This window comes from Arachis ipaensis, chromosome B09 (assembly GCF_000816755.2).
Source record: "Arachis ipaensis cultivar K30076 chromosome B09, Araip1.1, whole genome shotgun sequence".
NCBI classification, from domain to species: domain Eukaryota; kingdom Viridiplantae; phylum Streptophyta; class Magnoliopsida; order Fabales; family Fabaceae; genus Arachis; species Arachis ipaensis.
Genome location: NC_029793.2, coordinates 60,221,152 through 60,236,554, shown reverse-complemented (window position 1 = coordinate 60,236,554; position 15,403 = coordinate 60,221,152).

The following is a 15,403-nucleotide window of genomic DNA, read 5'->3' as shown; positions in this document are numbered from 1 at the left end:
GAAACAACCAGGAAAAGAAAATTACCTCTAGTTGGGTTGCGTCCCAACAAGTGCTTATTTATCGTCATTAGCTTGACATCTTTTCTCTGTTAGGGTGGCTGATGGTCATAATGTCTCAGCTTGTCCCCTCTCACTGTAAGCCTTCTTCTTGTGTTTTGATGGACAATTTTTGAATGCTCTAGTGAAAGTATTCTGCTGACTGTGTAATACTCATCAGAATGTGGAGATGTTTTCAACTTTTGGTATATCAATTTCACTTTGTCTCCCTCTGAGAACCCTTCAGTTGGAATTCTCTTGTTCTTCCACCCTTTTGGAACCTTTTTCTTGTTCTTCTTCCCTTTCCTTAATGATTCTCCTTTCTTGGTAGCAAACTTTATGTCAGGGGCCTTCTCCTTAGTTATTACTTCTGAAAACTCTGTTTGCAATTCTTCTTCAGCTCTCCTGTTCCCATGATCCTTCTGTCTTTCTTCAATGTCTTTCTTCTTTACCAAGGTGAGTTGATGAGTGATTCCTTGGGCTTTTCCTTTTAGTTTAAGTCCTCCTCCTCAACCCTCATGCAATCTTTCCTTTCAGCAAAAGGTTGCACCTCTTTAAAGACATTGAGAATTATTTGCTTATCATGTGCCCTCAAGATTATTTCTCCATTGTCCACATCAATGATGGCTCTTGCTGTAGCCAGAAAAGGTCGCCCCAAGATGATAAAATCCCTTTCTTCTTCATCTAATTCAGGATCACAAAATTTGCTGGAAATATGAAGTTTCCCACCTTGACTAGGAGGTTCTCTACCACTCCATTGGGTATGAAGAGAGATCTATCAGCTAGTTACAAGGACATTCATGCAGGCTTCACCTCTTCTATGGACAGCCTTCTCATCATACAAAGTGGCGTCAGATTGATGCTTGATCCTAAATCACACAAGGCCTTATCAATATACATGCTGCCAATAGTACATGGAATGAAGAAACTTCCAGGATCCTTGAGATTTGGTTGTAGGCCTTTCTGGATCACGGCACTACACTCTTGAGTTAGGATCACAGTTTCTTTTTCTTTCCAACCTCTCTTCTTGTCGATGAGTGATGAGGGAAAAATAATTCCACACAAACTCACCGGCAAGTGTACTGGGTCGCATCAAGTAGTAAAACTCACAGAAGTGAGGTCGATCCCACAGAGATTGATGGATCAAGAAACCTTAGTGAGGTGATTAGTCTAGTTAAGCTAACAGTGGTGAATTGGGTGAAATTGTAATGACAGAATGTAAATTACAGAAGGTATAAAGTGCAGAAGGTAAATTGGTAGAAACTTAAAGAGCAAGAAACGTAAATTACAGCAAATGTAAAGGGAATTGGGTGTTGGAAAATTAGATGAAGCAGTAAATCAGAACTCAGAACAATTGTAAAAGATTAAAATTGCATGAAAGTAATTGAAAGCTATAGGAACAGAAAGGTAAAATTGGCAGAAATCAAAATTGCAGAAGAGTAGAGATGTAGGAAACTGAAATTGTAATAAAAGTTAACTGAATTCAATATAGCTGAAATATGAAAATACAAAAAAGGAAAAAGTGTATCAGAGAGCCTTCTATTCTACTCCTACTCCTACTCCTACTGCTGCCTACTACTAATGCAGCCTATTGTCTGTGTGTGCTCTGTTTTAACAGAACTAAAGCCTTTTTATAGGCATTCCTAAATTACAAATAAAATTAGAATTGAAAATAAATTACAACTCAAATAAAATTCCTATTCTAACTGTTTCTTGTGCCTTTGAGTGATGTCAATAGGCTCTACCTGCTTTGAAGTTTCAATGGGCTTGGAATCAGATTAATTTGAGCAAAAATTCACTTCCAAGAGAGTGTAGCGTTCAAATGGAGAACGGAGCGCTTTTAATCCCACGCGTACGCGTCCTCTACGTGTGCGTGTCCTTTTTGCTTTTTTCCCCATCCACGCATACGCGTCAATTACGCATACGCGTGACCTTCAGATTTTGAACTTGTGACGCGTACGCGTGCTATACGCGTGCGAGTCCATAGCAGCGCTCACTTTGAGAATGTAGCGCTCGATTTGAGAACGCTGTCCGACGAGTACGCGTCACCTATACGTACACGTGGCCCCTTCAAAATTAGCATTCCACGCGTACGCGTCATCCATGCATATGCGTGGTCTTCCGAAATGCCACTTCCACGCGTACGCATCATGCATGCATACACATGGCCTTCCAAAGTTGTCACTTCGACGCGTGCGCGTCAATACCAAATCTTAAATCCCAATTTTGAAACTTGCTCAAAAATGCTCATTCAGATAACGTAGCATTCTCTTTGCAAATAAGCGCTCTCCTTGTTTAAATCATGGGCCACGCTTTTAAAAGCGTGGCCTAAGGCTCCAAAGCGTGCTCCAAGTTCAAAGTGTGCCCAGAATTTCCCTTTTCTCCTTTTTAGCTTATTATGTGCTTTTTTTTTCTTTTTCCACTTATTTTCTACAAAGTTTGTAAAATCAAAAGATCAAAGAAATATACTATTTAAGCAACAAAATACTCAATAATTAAGCATTAATCATCAATTTCTTGTATGAAAAAGCATAGAAAACATGCACAAGATGACATGTCATCACAGCACCAAACTTAAACCTTGCTTGTCCCTAAGCAAGAAAAGAATCATGTAGTAAGTTTTGACAAACCAAGGTGAAAAGAATAGTAAGTTGATGTTCATGGTTAGCTAGTTTTCTATCCATGCTACAATCTCAAAAGAAATGTAAATGATTGATGCTTCTATCTAGCTCATTTTATGAAATCTTTTCCTTATATTCCTTCCTTGAAACAAGCTTTTCATTCTCTTATTAGCTTCTCCTTTTGGGTGTTTTGCCCTATGAGTTGAAAACAAAGCTACGACTCTAAAATCTTTGTTTTCAAGTATTACCACTTGATACATAAGCACCACAAGCATTTAAAGAGAACATCTTTAAGCTCATTTGTTTTTTTTTCTTTACTCTCTAATCATTGATGCTCAGAGCCTTGAGCTTTGAGGGAGTGCTTTTGCACTTGAGCCAAGCCTTGACTCTAAGTGTTTTGTTTTTAAGCTTTTTGCCTGATACATAAACACCACAAGTACTTAACAATTGAATTGTCATTGGTACTCAGAGCCTTCAACTTTCTCATTTTTCCCTTTTCTTTTTAATGCCTTATTTGTAATTGCTTCTTCAACGTTTTCATGATTTCAAAGATTTCATAAAATGTCCTAGATGAAAACTTCAATTAAATAAAATCTAATGCAATTGAGCAACAATTAACCATACTAGCCTTCCAATACTCATAAGCTCATGCTAAGTTATTCTTTAATTCCTTGTTTGTTTATGATCATGATACTTTATTGCTTTTGAACTCACACAATTCAAGATGGTAGTCATAATGTCACAGCAAGATGTTACAAATCAAAATTCAGGCTATGTTTATTCATACACACATGTATACATAGAAAATAGCAGACAATCATGAACTTTAAGTACTGGAAACAAATAAGAGGAAAAAGAACTTTACCACCTTGTAGTTCATTTTTACTATTGTTGTCATTTTCCTCTTATTCTTCCCCTTTCCATACCAACTTATGGTGTTTGCTCATCCTCAAGCAACAATTAGAATAATGGTGATGGGGTCTAGAATGGACCATGAGTGTCTTACACAATAAAATGTCAGCAGTACATGTGTTTAAGCAAGCAAAATGAAAAATAACAATGAAGGTATCCAGTAAAGATTGGAAATAAATTTTGTTGCATAGCAATACCAAACTTAGAATGCAATCACATGTCAATTTATTTGAAGTAAAACTAAGTAAATGAAACTATTATATGTTAAAGACAATCACCAAGCAAAGAATTTTCACGGCTAAGGATTTCTTGGTGAGGTATTATCAAAAACAGTTAAGGAGAAAATAAAAGAAAGCATTAAAAACAAAGAAATGACTAATATAAAGAGAATAAAAAAAGATGTCAAACCATAAGAAAAATAACACTACAAAGGCGTTATGATTATGCAGACAAGTGGTGTTGCTGGATTTATTGTATAGAAAATTAAGTGGCACGCCAAACTTAGAAACTTAGTGTGACACAGTTTAGAATTGATGCAATCATCCAGAAGGATTAAAAACAGATTGTTGCAGGGCAACACCAAACTTAGAATGTAATCATATGCCAATTTATTGAAAATAAACAAAGTAAAGAAAGAAAATAAACAAAGCAAAGAAATAAAATGTTACCTAAGGTTGGGTTGCCTCCCAACAAGTGCTCTTTTAGTTTCATTAGCTTGACATGTTGTCCTCAAGCTTTCTTCCTCTTCTTCTAGTTTGTCAAGAGGAATGACCTTAAGGGGAGAGAAGAGTCAGTCAGTATCCCTCTCTTTCTTGGTCTCTTCCCAGCAAGCTTTCTTTGGTTATCTGCTTGATTTGCTTTGCTTGTTGGGGCAGGGGTTGGATTGTTTACATTTGACCTTTTCTTCCTCATGGATATTGATAGTATTTTTGTGGAAAAATGAATTTCCAAAACACCCAAAACTCACCGGCAAGTATACCGGGTCGCATCAAGTAGTAAAACTCACTTAGAGTGAGGTCGATCCCACGAGGATTGATGGATCAAGCAACTTTAGTGGGTGATTAGTTTAGTCAAGCTAACATTGAGTTGAATTGTGTGAAATTGTAGCCAACAGAAAGTAAATGGCAATAAATTTAAAGTTGCAGAATGTAAATTGGCACGTAACTTAAAGAGCAAGAAATGTAAATTACAAGAATCTTAAATGACAAGAAATGTAAATTGCATGAAATATAAAGGGGAGTGGGTGCTGGAAATTAAAATTCAACAGGAAAGTGTAAATAGCAATCAAACAGAGAAGTAAAATTGCAGTGAATAAGAACTTAGAGCATTTGCAAGAAATGTAAATTGGAAGCAATGCAACAGAAAGTAAAAATGCTTGAAAGATTAAAAACAGAAAAGCAATGCTTAATTTGCAGCAATTATTGTAGCCAACAGAAAGTAAATGGCAATAAATTTAAAGTTGCAGAATGTAAATTGGCAAGTAACTTAAAGACCAAGAAATGTAAATTGGAAGCAATGCAACAGAAAGTAAAAATGCTTGAAAGATTAAAAACAGAAAAGCAATGCTTAATTTGCAGCAATTATTGTAGCCAACAGAAAGTAAATGGCAATAAATTTAAAGTTGCAGAATGTAAATTGGCAAGTAACTTAAAGACCAAGAAATGTAAATTGGAAGCAATGCAACAGAAAGTAAAAATGCTTGAAAGATTAAAAACAGAAAAGCAATGCTTAATTTGCAGCAATTATTGTAGCCAACAGAAAGTAAATGGCAATAAATTTAAAGTTGCAGAATGTAAATTGGCAAGTAACTTAAAGACCAAGAAATGTAAATTGCATGAAATATAAAGGGGAGTGGGTGCTGGAAATTAAAGGAAGCAATAGATCAAGCAACTGGAAATTTAAAGTGCAGGAAATATAAAAGGGACTGGGTGCTGGGAGCAATGTAAACAGAGAAGCAAAATTGTAGTGAGTTAAAACTTAGAGCAATTGCAGGAAATGTAAATTGGAAGCAATGCAACAGAAAGTAAAAATGCTTGAAAGATTAAAAACAGAAAAGCAATGCTTAATTTGCAGCAATTTAAAAGGGTGTTGAAGATCTCAGGGGTGGAGGAGACTAGAAAACAAGTCTAGATCTCCGATCCTTCCTTGATCCAACAAGAACAATAGCAAAATGAAATTGGAAAAGTAAACTGCAGAAGAAGAACAAGGGAAGTTGCAGATGGAGAATGAAAACAGAATTCCTTCCAATCTCAATCCAAAATTTCAAAACAGAAAAGAAAACTAAGAGAGAAAGCAAAATGAAAACTAAAGAGTGCAAAACTTCCTAGTGGAGCCAGCCTCTCATACTTTCTAATCGAGCTCCCCTTTTGAAGATGATAGTGATGCCTTTATATAGGCTTTTTACAAAATGAAAATAAAATAAAATTGAAATGAAAAACAAATTAAATGAAAATCCTAATTCTAGCTTGTTCTTGTGCCTTTGAGTGATGATGTGGGCTTTGCTTGCTTTGGATCTGAGGAGAAATGGGTTGGTTGGCCTTGATTCAATTTGGAGAAGAATTGAATTTAAATGGAATTTTTATTCAATTTTTGGTCCATGGGTGTTGCTCCCAGGGGAAAGCTCAGTTGGAAAACCCAACTTAGCTTTCAAGTTGTGCTTGTCCGTGCCATTTGATGCACGTCCAGCCTTGGTTGTGTGCCAAAATTGTGCGCCAAAGTTCCTTGGTGCCTTGGGTCCGTGTCAATTTGTGGGGGAGAAGTGGTGCTCAGTTGGAAAAGTTAACTGAGCTTTCCTTTGAGTGCTTTGTGTAGCGCTCCACTTGGTCCCTTGGGTGCTTGGTTCGAACCCTTGTTGAAGCCTTTTCCAAATGTTACACTTTGATTTTCCTTGAGGAGGAGCCCGAAAAAGCTAAGTTGGAAAAGTGAACTGAGCACTCTTTCCTTGCTTTCCTTGTGTCTCCCCCTTCGAGCCTTGGTGGAAGCATTGGCTAATTTTTTTGCTTATTTTTGGCCCTTAAAGATGCATTTCACTTGTGCCTCAATTTCGTGCCAAATATAAAGTATGATACATCGTTGGAAAGCTTTGAATGTCAGCTTTCCAATGCAACTGGAAGCACATCAATTGGACGTCTGTAGCTCAAGTTATGGCCCTTTGAAGGAGGCATGGTCATGCTGTAAACGCCCAACTTTTAACTTAGCGAAAATTCTTGCCTCCAAGCTAAGTTTCTTGTACGGCAAAGCTAAGTTCACTTAGTGAACTGAGCTTTGTGTGCTGATTGTTCATGCTTCCTTGATTTGGTCATGGTCCACGCTTTTAAAAGCGTGGCCTAAGGCTCCAAAGTGTGCTCCAACTTCAAAGTGTGCCCCAAAGCTCTTTTTTTCTCCTTTTTAGCTTATTTTGTGCTTCTTTTTCTTCTTATTTCCTACCAAATTTATAAAATTAAAAGATCAAGGAAATATACCATTTAAGCATAAAAGAATGTAATATTTAAGCACTAATCATCAATTTCTTGTATGAAAAAGCATAGAAAAATATGACATGTTGACATATCATCACAACACCAAACTTAAACCTTGCTTGTCCCCAAGCAAGAAAAGAATCATGCAATAAAGAGTGACAATCCAAGGTGAGAAGAATAGCAACTCAATGTTCATGGTAAGCTAGTTTTCTATGCATGCTACAATCACAAAAGAGATGTAAATATTATTCTTCCCTTTCCCTTGCCAAACTCAGAATGCTTGCTCATCCTCAAGCAGCAATTAGAACAATGGCTATGGGGCTAAGATGGATCATGAATGTCTCATACAATGAAATGTTAGTAGCACATGTGTTTTAAGCAAGCAAATCTAAAGATAATAATCAAAGCACAAGAGACAGAGACATTGTGATTGCAAACTTAAGAAGGTGAGCACAATACATTGCATAAAAGATAAGTGGCACACCAAACTTAGTGTGACACTTTCACTTGGAATTAATGCAAGTATCTTGTAAGAATTTGAACCAATTTTTGTTGCATAGCAACACCAAACTTAGAATGCAATCCTATGTCCATTTTATTTGAAATAAAACTAAATAAAACTGTTGTATGTTAAATACAATCACCAAGCCAAGAATCCTGTCATGAATAATGATTTCTTGGTGATGTATTAACAAAAACAGTTAAGTGGCAAACTAAATAAAAGCATTAAAAGCAAAAATGACTAAAACAAAGAGAAAACTTAAAAGAAAAATAATACTGCAAAGGCATTATGATTATGCAGACAAGTGGTGTTGCTGGATGATTTGCATAAAAACAAAATAAGTGGCACACCAAACTTAGAATCTTAGTGTGACACTTCCATGTAGAATTGATGCAATCATCCAAAGGGATTGAAAACAATTTGTTGCAAGGCAACACCAAACTTAGAACGTAACCATATGCCAATTTATTGAATTTAAACAAAGCAAAGAACGAAAACAAAGCAAAGAAGAGAAATTATACCTACGGTTGACATGTTATTCACTTTCTTCCTCTTCTTCCAGTTTGTTAAGAGGAATGACCTCAAGGGGGGAGAAGTTTCAGCTATTGTCCCCTTTCTTGGTTTCCTCTCAGCAAGCTTTCTTTTGTACATGGCTTGATTGAGCTTACTTGCTGGATTAGGGACAGAATTGGTGTTCTTGCTAGTTGCCTTCACTTCTTTGGATTCAAGACTTGGTTGCTGTGTGGTTATTGGAATTTTATATTCATCCAGAGCCTTTTGAATTGGTGGTTCCATGAACTCTTCCTTCATGTACTTCTCTGCCTCACTTGAGTGTAAATTTTCTGGAATGACTTCCTCACTTTCATGCTCCTCCCCTCCCAACATTTGACTTAATAGCTTTTTCATTGAGGAGGTTTGTTGATCTTCCCAACATTTCTTCATCTCCTCTTCATATTTTTCAATCACAGATTCAATTTTTGAGAGTTTTTGGGTCAGGAAAGTTTGTGAGAGTTGTGAGTCTTCATGTTCCCTTGTCATCTCAAGTGCAGTCTCATTTTCAACCACCTCATTCTTCATTAAAAATCCACTTGACTCAGTAGCCTCTTCCTCTTGTTTTTCCTCCTTTTTCGTTGCAATCACCAATTGAGCTAGCTGTGCTTCCATGTTTTTGAAGGAGTTTTCTTGTTCTTTCTGGTACTTTGTTGTCTTCTCCTCATATCTTTAAAAATAAAGAAAATGCTTAATCTAGACTTCTCACCCACTTAATCATTGTTGATCTAAATCAATCCCCGGCAACGGCGCCAAAAACTTGATAGTATTTTTGTGGAAAAATGAATTTCCAAAACACCCAAAACTCACCGGCAAGTATACCGGGTCGCATCAAGTAGTAAAACTCACTTAGAGTGAGTTCGATCCCACGAGGATTGATGGATCAAGCAACTTTAGTGGGTGATTAGTTTAGTCAAGCTAACATTGAGTTGAATTGTGTGAAATCGTAGCCAACAGAAAGTAAATGGCAATAAATTTAAAGTTGCAGAATGTAAATTGGCACGTAACTTAAAGAGCAAGAAATGTAAATTGCAAGAATCTTAAATGACAAGAAATGTAAATTGCATGAAATATAAAGGGGAGTGGGTGCTGGAAATTAAAGGAAGCAATAGATCAAGCAACTGGAAATTTAAAGTGCAGGAAATATAAAAGGAACTGGGTGCTGGGAGCAATGTAAACAGAGAAGTAAAATTGCAGTGAATAAGAACTTAGAGCAGTTGCAGGAAATGTAAATTGGAAGCAATGCAACAGAAAGTAAAAATGCTTGAAAGATTAAAAACAGAAAAGCAATGCTTAATTTGCAGCAATTTAAAAGGGTGTTGAAGATCTCAGGGGTGGAGGAGACTAGAAAACAAGTCTAGATCTCCAATCCTTCCTTGATCCAACAAGAACAATAGCAAAATGAAATTGGAAAAGTAAACTGCAGAAGAAGAACAAGGAAAGTTGCAGATGGAGAATGAAAATAGAATTCCTTCCAATCTCAATCCAAAATTTCAAAACAGAAAAGAAAACTAAGAGAGAAAGCAAAATGAAAACTAAAGAGTGCAAAACTTCCTATTGGAGCCAACCTCTCATACTTTCTAATCGAGCTCCCCTTTTGAAGATGATAGTGATGCCTTTATATAGGCTTTTTACAAAATGAAAATAAAATGAAATTGAAATGAAAAACAAATTAAATGAAAATATTAATTCTAGCTTGTTCTTGTGCCTTTGAGTGATGATGTGGGCTTTGCTTGCTTTGGATCTGAGGAGAAATGGGTTGGTTGGCCTTGATTCAATTTGGAGAAGAATTGAATTTCAATGGAATTTTTATTCAATTTTTGGTCCATGGGTGTTGCTCCCAGGGGAAAGCTCAGTTGGAAAACCCAACTTAGCTTTCATGTTGTGCTTGTCCGTGCCATTTGATGCGCGTCCAGCCTTGGTTGTGTGCCAAAATTGTGCGCCAAAGTTCCTTGGTGCCTTGGGTCCGTGTCAATTTGTGGGGGAGAAGTGGTGCTCAGTTGGAAAAGTTAACTGAGCTTTCCTTTGAGTGCTTTGTGTAGCGCTCCACTTGGTCCCTTGGGTGCTTGGTTCGAACCCTTGTTGAAGCCTTTTCCAAATGTTACACTTTGATTTTCTTTGAGGAGGAGCCCGATAAAGCTAAGTTGGAAAAGTGAACTGAGCACTATTTTGCTCTTGCCTTGCTTTCCTTGTGTCTCCCCCTTCGAGCCTTGGTGGAAGCATTGGCTGATTTTTTTGCTTATTTTTGGCCCTTAAAGATGCATTTCACTTGTGCCTCAATTTCGTGCCAAATATAGACTATGATACATTGTTGGAAAGCTCTGAATGTTAGCTTTCCAATGCAACTGGAAGCACATCAATTGGACGTCTGTAGCTCATGTTATGGCCCTTTGAAGGAGGCATGGTCATGTTGTAAACGCCCAACTTTTAACTTAGCGAAAATTCTTGCCTCCAAGCTAAGTTTCTTGTACGACAAAGCTAAGTTCACTTAGTGATCTGAGCTTTGTGTGCGGATTGTTCATGCTTCCTTGATTTGGTCATGGGCCACGCTTTTAGAAGCGTGGCCTAAGGCTCCAAAGTGTGCTCCAACTTCAAAGTGTGCCCCAAAGCTCTTTTTTTCTCCTTTTTAGCTTATTTTGTGCTTCTTTTTCTTCTTATTTCCTACCAAATTTATAAAATTAAAAGATCAAGAAAATATACCATTTAAGCATAAAAGAATGTAATATTTAAGCACTAATCATCAATTTCTTGTATGAAAAAGCATAGAAAAATATGACATGTTGACATGTCATCAGATATGATCAATTGTGGCTTGGTCACAATCCTCTTCTCGGTGTTGTTGTTTTTTGCCTTCACTTTTTGGATATCAAAACATGGTTGTTGTATGATTGTTGGAGTATTCTCTTCATCAAAGCCTCTTTAATTGGTGGTTCCATGAGCCCTTCATCTATGTAGCTTTCTGCTTCACTTTAGTATGTACTTCCTTGATTGACTTCCTCTTTTACACCCAACATTTGATTTAACAACACTTCTATGGAAGAGGGTTGTTGTTCTTCCCAAGATTTCTTCATCTCCTCTTCATATCTTTCAATCTTGGATTCAAGCTTTTGTGTGGGTTGTGAGTTTTCATATTCCATTGTCACCTCAAGTGGCCTCTGTGGATATGAAATCCTTGGCTCATATATCTCCACTACCTCCTTCTCCATTTAATTTTCACTCGACTCAGGGACCTCTTCTTCCTCTTTCTCACTCACAGATTGTTCTTCATCCTCAACACTTGGCAATCCTAAATGTGTCCTCATTAGCTCTAAATGCCCATCCATCTTCTTGGAGAGGATTTCTTGATCTTGTTCTTTCCAGGATTGTTTTTGTCTTTCTAAAAATTGTTCTTGTCTTTCCACAAATTCCCTGGACCATTGAAGGTAATCCTCAACTGCTGGCTCAAGAGATGAAGGTTGATAAAAATTTTGTGGACATGGATGTGTTGTGGTGAAGTTGTTTTGAGGGGTATGGAATGAATTTTGTGAATTATGGAACAAATTTTGTGGATATTAAAATGAATCTCCTGTGTAGTGACATGGATTATTGAGGAAACTTTGTGTTGAGACATAGTCAAGTGATGAAGAATTTTCAAATGAAAAACTGAGGTGAGGTTGGACAATTTTGCATGAATGAATTGAAGGTTTGCTCAAGTGGTGATGGCTTTTGATAAGTGGAATATGAACTGTCGAATGCTTTCTAGTTTTGATCCTCCCATCCACAATGTGAATCATAGAATTCATCAGAGTGTGGATCATTTTGTGGCATTGGGGGAGCAATCTTGCATGAATTCATTGAAAGTATAATCAATAGATGATGTCTCTTGCTGAATAGAATATGGAGCAGTAAAATCTCTTTGGTTTTAACCCTCCCAGTCACAATATGAGTAGTTGTTAGATTCATCGAAATAGGATTCATTTTGTGTCTCTGGGAGGTATTCATACTCTATCATTTCTTGTTGATATTCCCATCCACCATTAGCATAATGACATGAATCATTTTGTGGTGTTGGGCAATATCTCATTAAATTGTCTTGCTCATCTTGTGGCTCTGAAGCATATCCCCATTGATAGGATTGCTCAGAATCTGTAATTTCTTGGTGATATTCCCAGCCACCATTAGAATAATGACTTGAATCATATTGTGATGGTGGAAATATCCCATGAAATTTGTTTGATCAAAAGATGAGTTGAACTCCATTTGAATTTTGTAAAACATAATCACCAAAGAAAATTGAAATTCATGTCACAGATGAGAATTTCTTAGTGAGGCAATAACTCAAATACCTTGGTATCAGCCTAAAACAGAAAAGAACAAAAACAAAGAAAATGCTTAATCTAGACTTATCACCTACTTAATTATTATTGATCTAAATCAATCCCCGGCAATGGTGTCAAAAACATGATGAGGGAATAACGATTCCACACAAACTCACCGGCAAGTGTACTGGGTCGTATCAAGTAGTAAAACTCACAGGAGTGAGGTCGATCCCACAGGGATTGATGGATCAAGCAACTTTAGTGAGGTGATTAGTCTGGTTAAGCTAACAGTGGTGAATCGGGTGAAATTGTATTGACAGAATGTAAATTGCAGAAGGTATAAAGTGCGGAAGGTAAATTGGCAGAAACTTAAAGAGCAAGAAACGTAAATTGTAGCAAATGTAAAGGAAATTCGGTGCTGGGAAATTAAATGAGGTAGTAGATCAGAACTCAGAATAATTGTAGAAGATTAAAATTGCATGAAAGTAATTTGAAAGCTATAGGAACAGAAAGGTAAAATTGGCAGAAATGAAAATTGCAGAAGAGTAGAGATGTAGGAAATTGAAATTGCAATAAAAGTAAACTGAATTCAATATAGCTGAAATATGAAAATGCAGAAAAGGAAAAAGTGTATCAGAGAGTGACGTGTGGAAAATTGCCGATTAAGAATTTAGTGTAGAGACAACGTTGCAAGTACAGTCCTTAACTGACAAAAATTCCACTTATCAATTTAGAAAGATTTGTCACAAATTGAGAATAAAAATACTGGGAGTAGAAATCCTAGGTCGTCTCCCAACGACTTGACAAAAGAGTGCTATTTTTTTATCAGGATTTTTTCGAGAAATTTAAGAGTTTGAGAACTGAAAATAAATATTTATAATTTAAAGTAGTGAAAATTAACAAGAAATGTTGTGTAATCGAAATAAAAGCCTTGACCGGGAGAAGATTAATTGGAAGTTCTATCCTTGTTGAATTTTTCCAAGTATAATAATAAGAGGTTGTTGTTCTACTTAGTCATCCCTTACCTGATAAAGAAAAGTCAAAGAACTAACTAACCAACTCTATCCTCAAGTCTTAATCCTCTCCTAAGGAAGGATTAGAGTTAGAGACTAGAGAGCCAGCCAACAACTTCCAATTAAAATTAACACTTGAGTACTCCAACTCAAGGGTCTCCTTTTAATCAACTCCCAAGTCAAGTTAGGAGTCTACTCCATTGACATGAATACAACGTTCACAGGCATATAAAGGGAATAAGAAGAAGACATGATAAATTAAATAATAACTGGAAATTAATTAAAGGTAAAAATAGTTCTTTGAATTAGTAAATCCCAAAATCAAACATATCTATCTGAACAGGGTTAATGGATAATTAAAAAGTAAAGAAATGAGGAAACAAACTAGAGTAATGGAACTTCAACGGATGTAGTGACTCTTTTCAATATCCAAATCAAAAGCATAAAACTCTAAAAACTATGAATGTGAAGAAAACCTAGAGGAAGTAGTAGAATTTTCTCTCAAATTCAAAAACTAAAACTAAAATTATGCGTAATGTGAATGTGTGTTGAGTCTCTGCTTGTCCCCTGGCTCTAGTCTGTGTTTTTGGGTCGAAAATTGGGTCCAAACTCAGCCCAAAATCGCTCCCAGCATTTTTTGCGTTTTCTGCAGATGGCACATGTCACGCGTACGCGTCGATGGTCATCTTCGCGTGTCATGCGTACGCGTCAGGTACGCGCACGCATCGCCATGCAAACTCGCTTTTCGCGCGCACGCATCGTTCTTCACTAATCAGCTCCTTGGTTTCTTGTGTTCCTTCCATTTTTGCAAGCTTCCTTTCCATCCTCTAAGCCATTCCTGCCCTGTAAAGCCTGAAAATGCTTAACACACAGATCACGGCATCGAATGGTATAAAGGGGAATTAAAATACACAATTTAAAGGCTTAGGAAACAAGTTTTCAACCATAGAACCAAATTGGGAAGGAATTGTAAAATCACGCAAATTGTATGAATAAGTGTGCAAAGACATGATATAAACCACTCAATTTAGCACAAGATAAATCATAAAATAGTGGTTTATCGAGAGCCTACTATTCTACTCCTACTCCTACTCCTACCTGCTGCCTACTACTAACGCAGTCTACTATCCGTGTGTGCTCTCTCTTAACAGAACTAAAGCCTTTTTATAGGCATTCCTAAGTTACAAATGAAATTGAAATTGAAAAAAAATTACAACTCAAATGAAATTTTTATTCTAACTGTTTCTTGTGCCTTTGAGTGATGTCAATGGGCTCTGCTTGCTTTGAAGTTTCAATGGGCTTGGAATTAGATTAATTTGAGCAAAAATTCACTTCCAGGAGAGCGTAGCGTTCAAATGGAGAACGGAGCGCTTTTATTCCCACGCGTACGCGTCCTCTACGCGTGCGCGTCCTTTTTACATTTTGCCCCATCCATGCGTACGCGTCAACTACGCGTATGCCTGACCTTCAGATTTTGAACTTGTGATGCGTACGCGTGCTATATGCGTACGCCTCCATAGCAGCGCTCACTTTGAGAACGTAGCACTCGATTTGAGAACACTGTCCCACGCGTACGCGTCATCTACGCGTACGCGTGGCCCTTTCAAATTTACCATTCCACGCGTACGCGTCATCCATGCGCACGCATGGTCTTCCGAAATGCCACTTCCACGCGTACGCATCATGCATGCGTACGCGTGGCCTAAGGCTCCAAAGCGTGCTCCAGCTTTAAAGTGTGCCCCAGAATTTCTCGTTTTTCCTTTTAAGCTTATTTTGTGCTTTTTTTTCTTTTTCCACTTATTTTCTACAAAGTTTGTAAAATCAAAAGATCAAAGAAATATACTATTTAAGCAACAAAATACTTAATAATTAAGCATTAATCATCATTTTCTTGTATGAAAAAGCATAGAAAACATGTACAAGATGACATGTCATCACAATACCAAACTTAAACCTTGCTTGTCCCCAAGCAAGAAAAGAATCATGCAGTAACTTTTGACAAACCAAGGTGAGA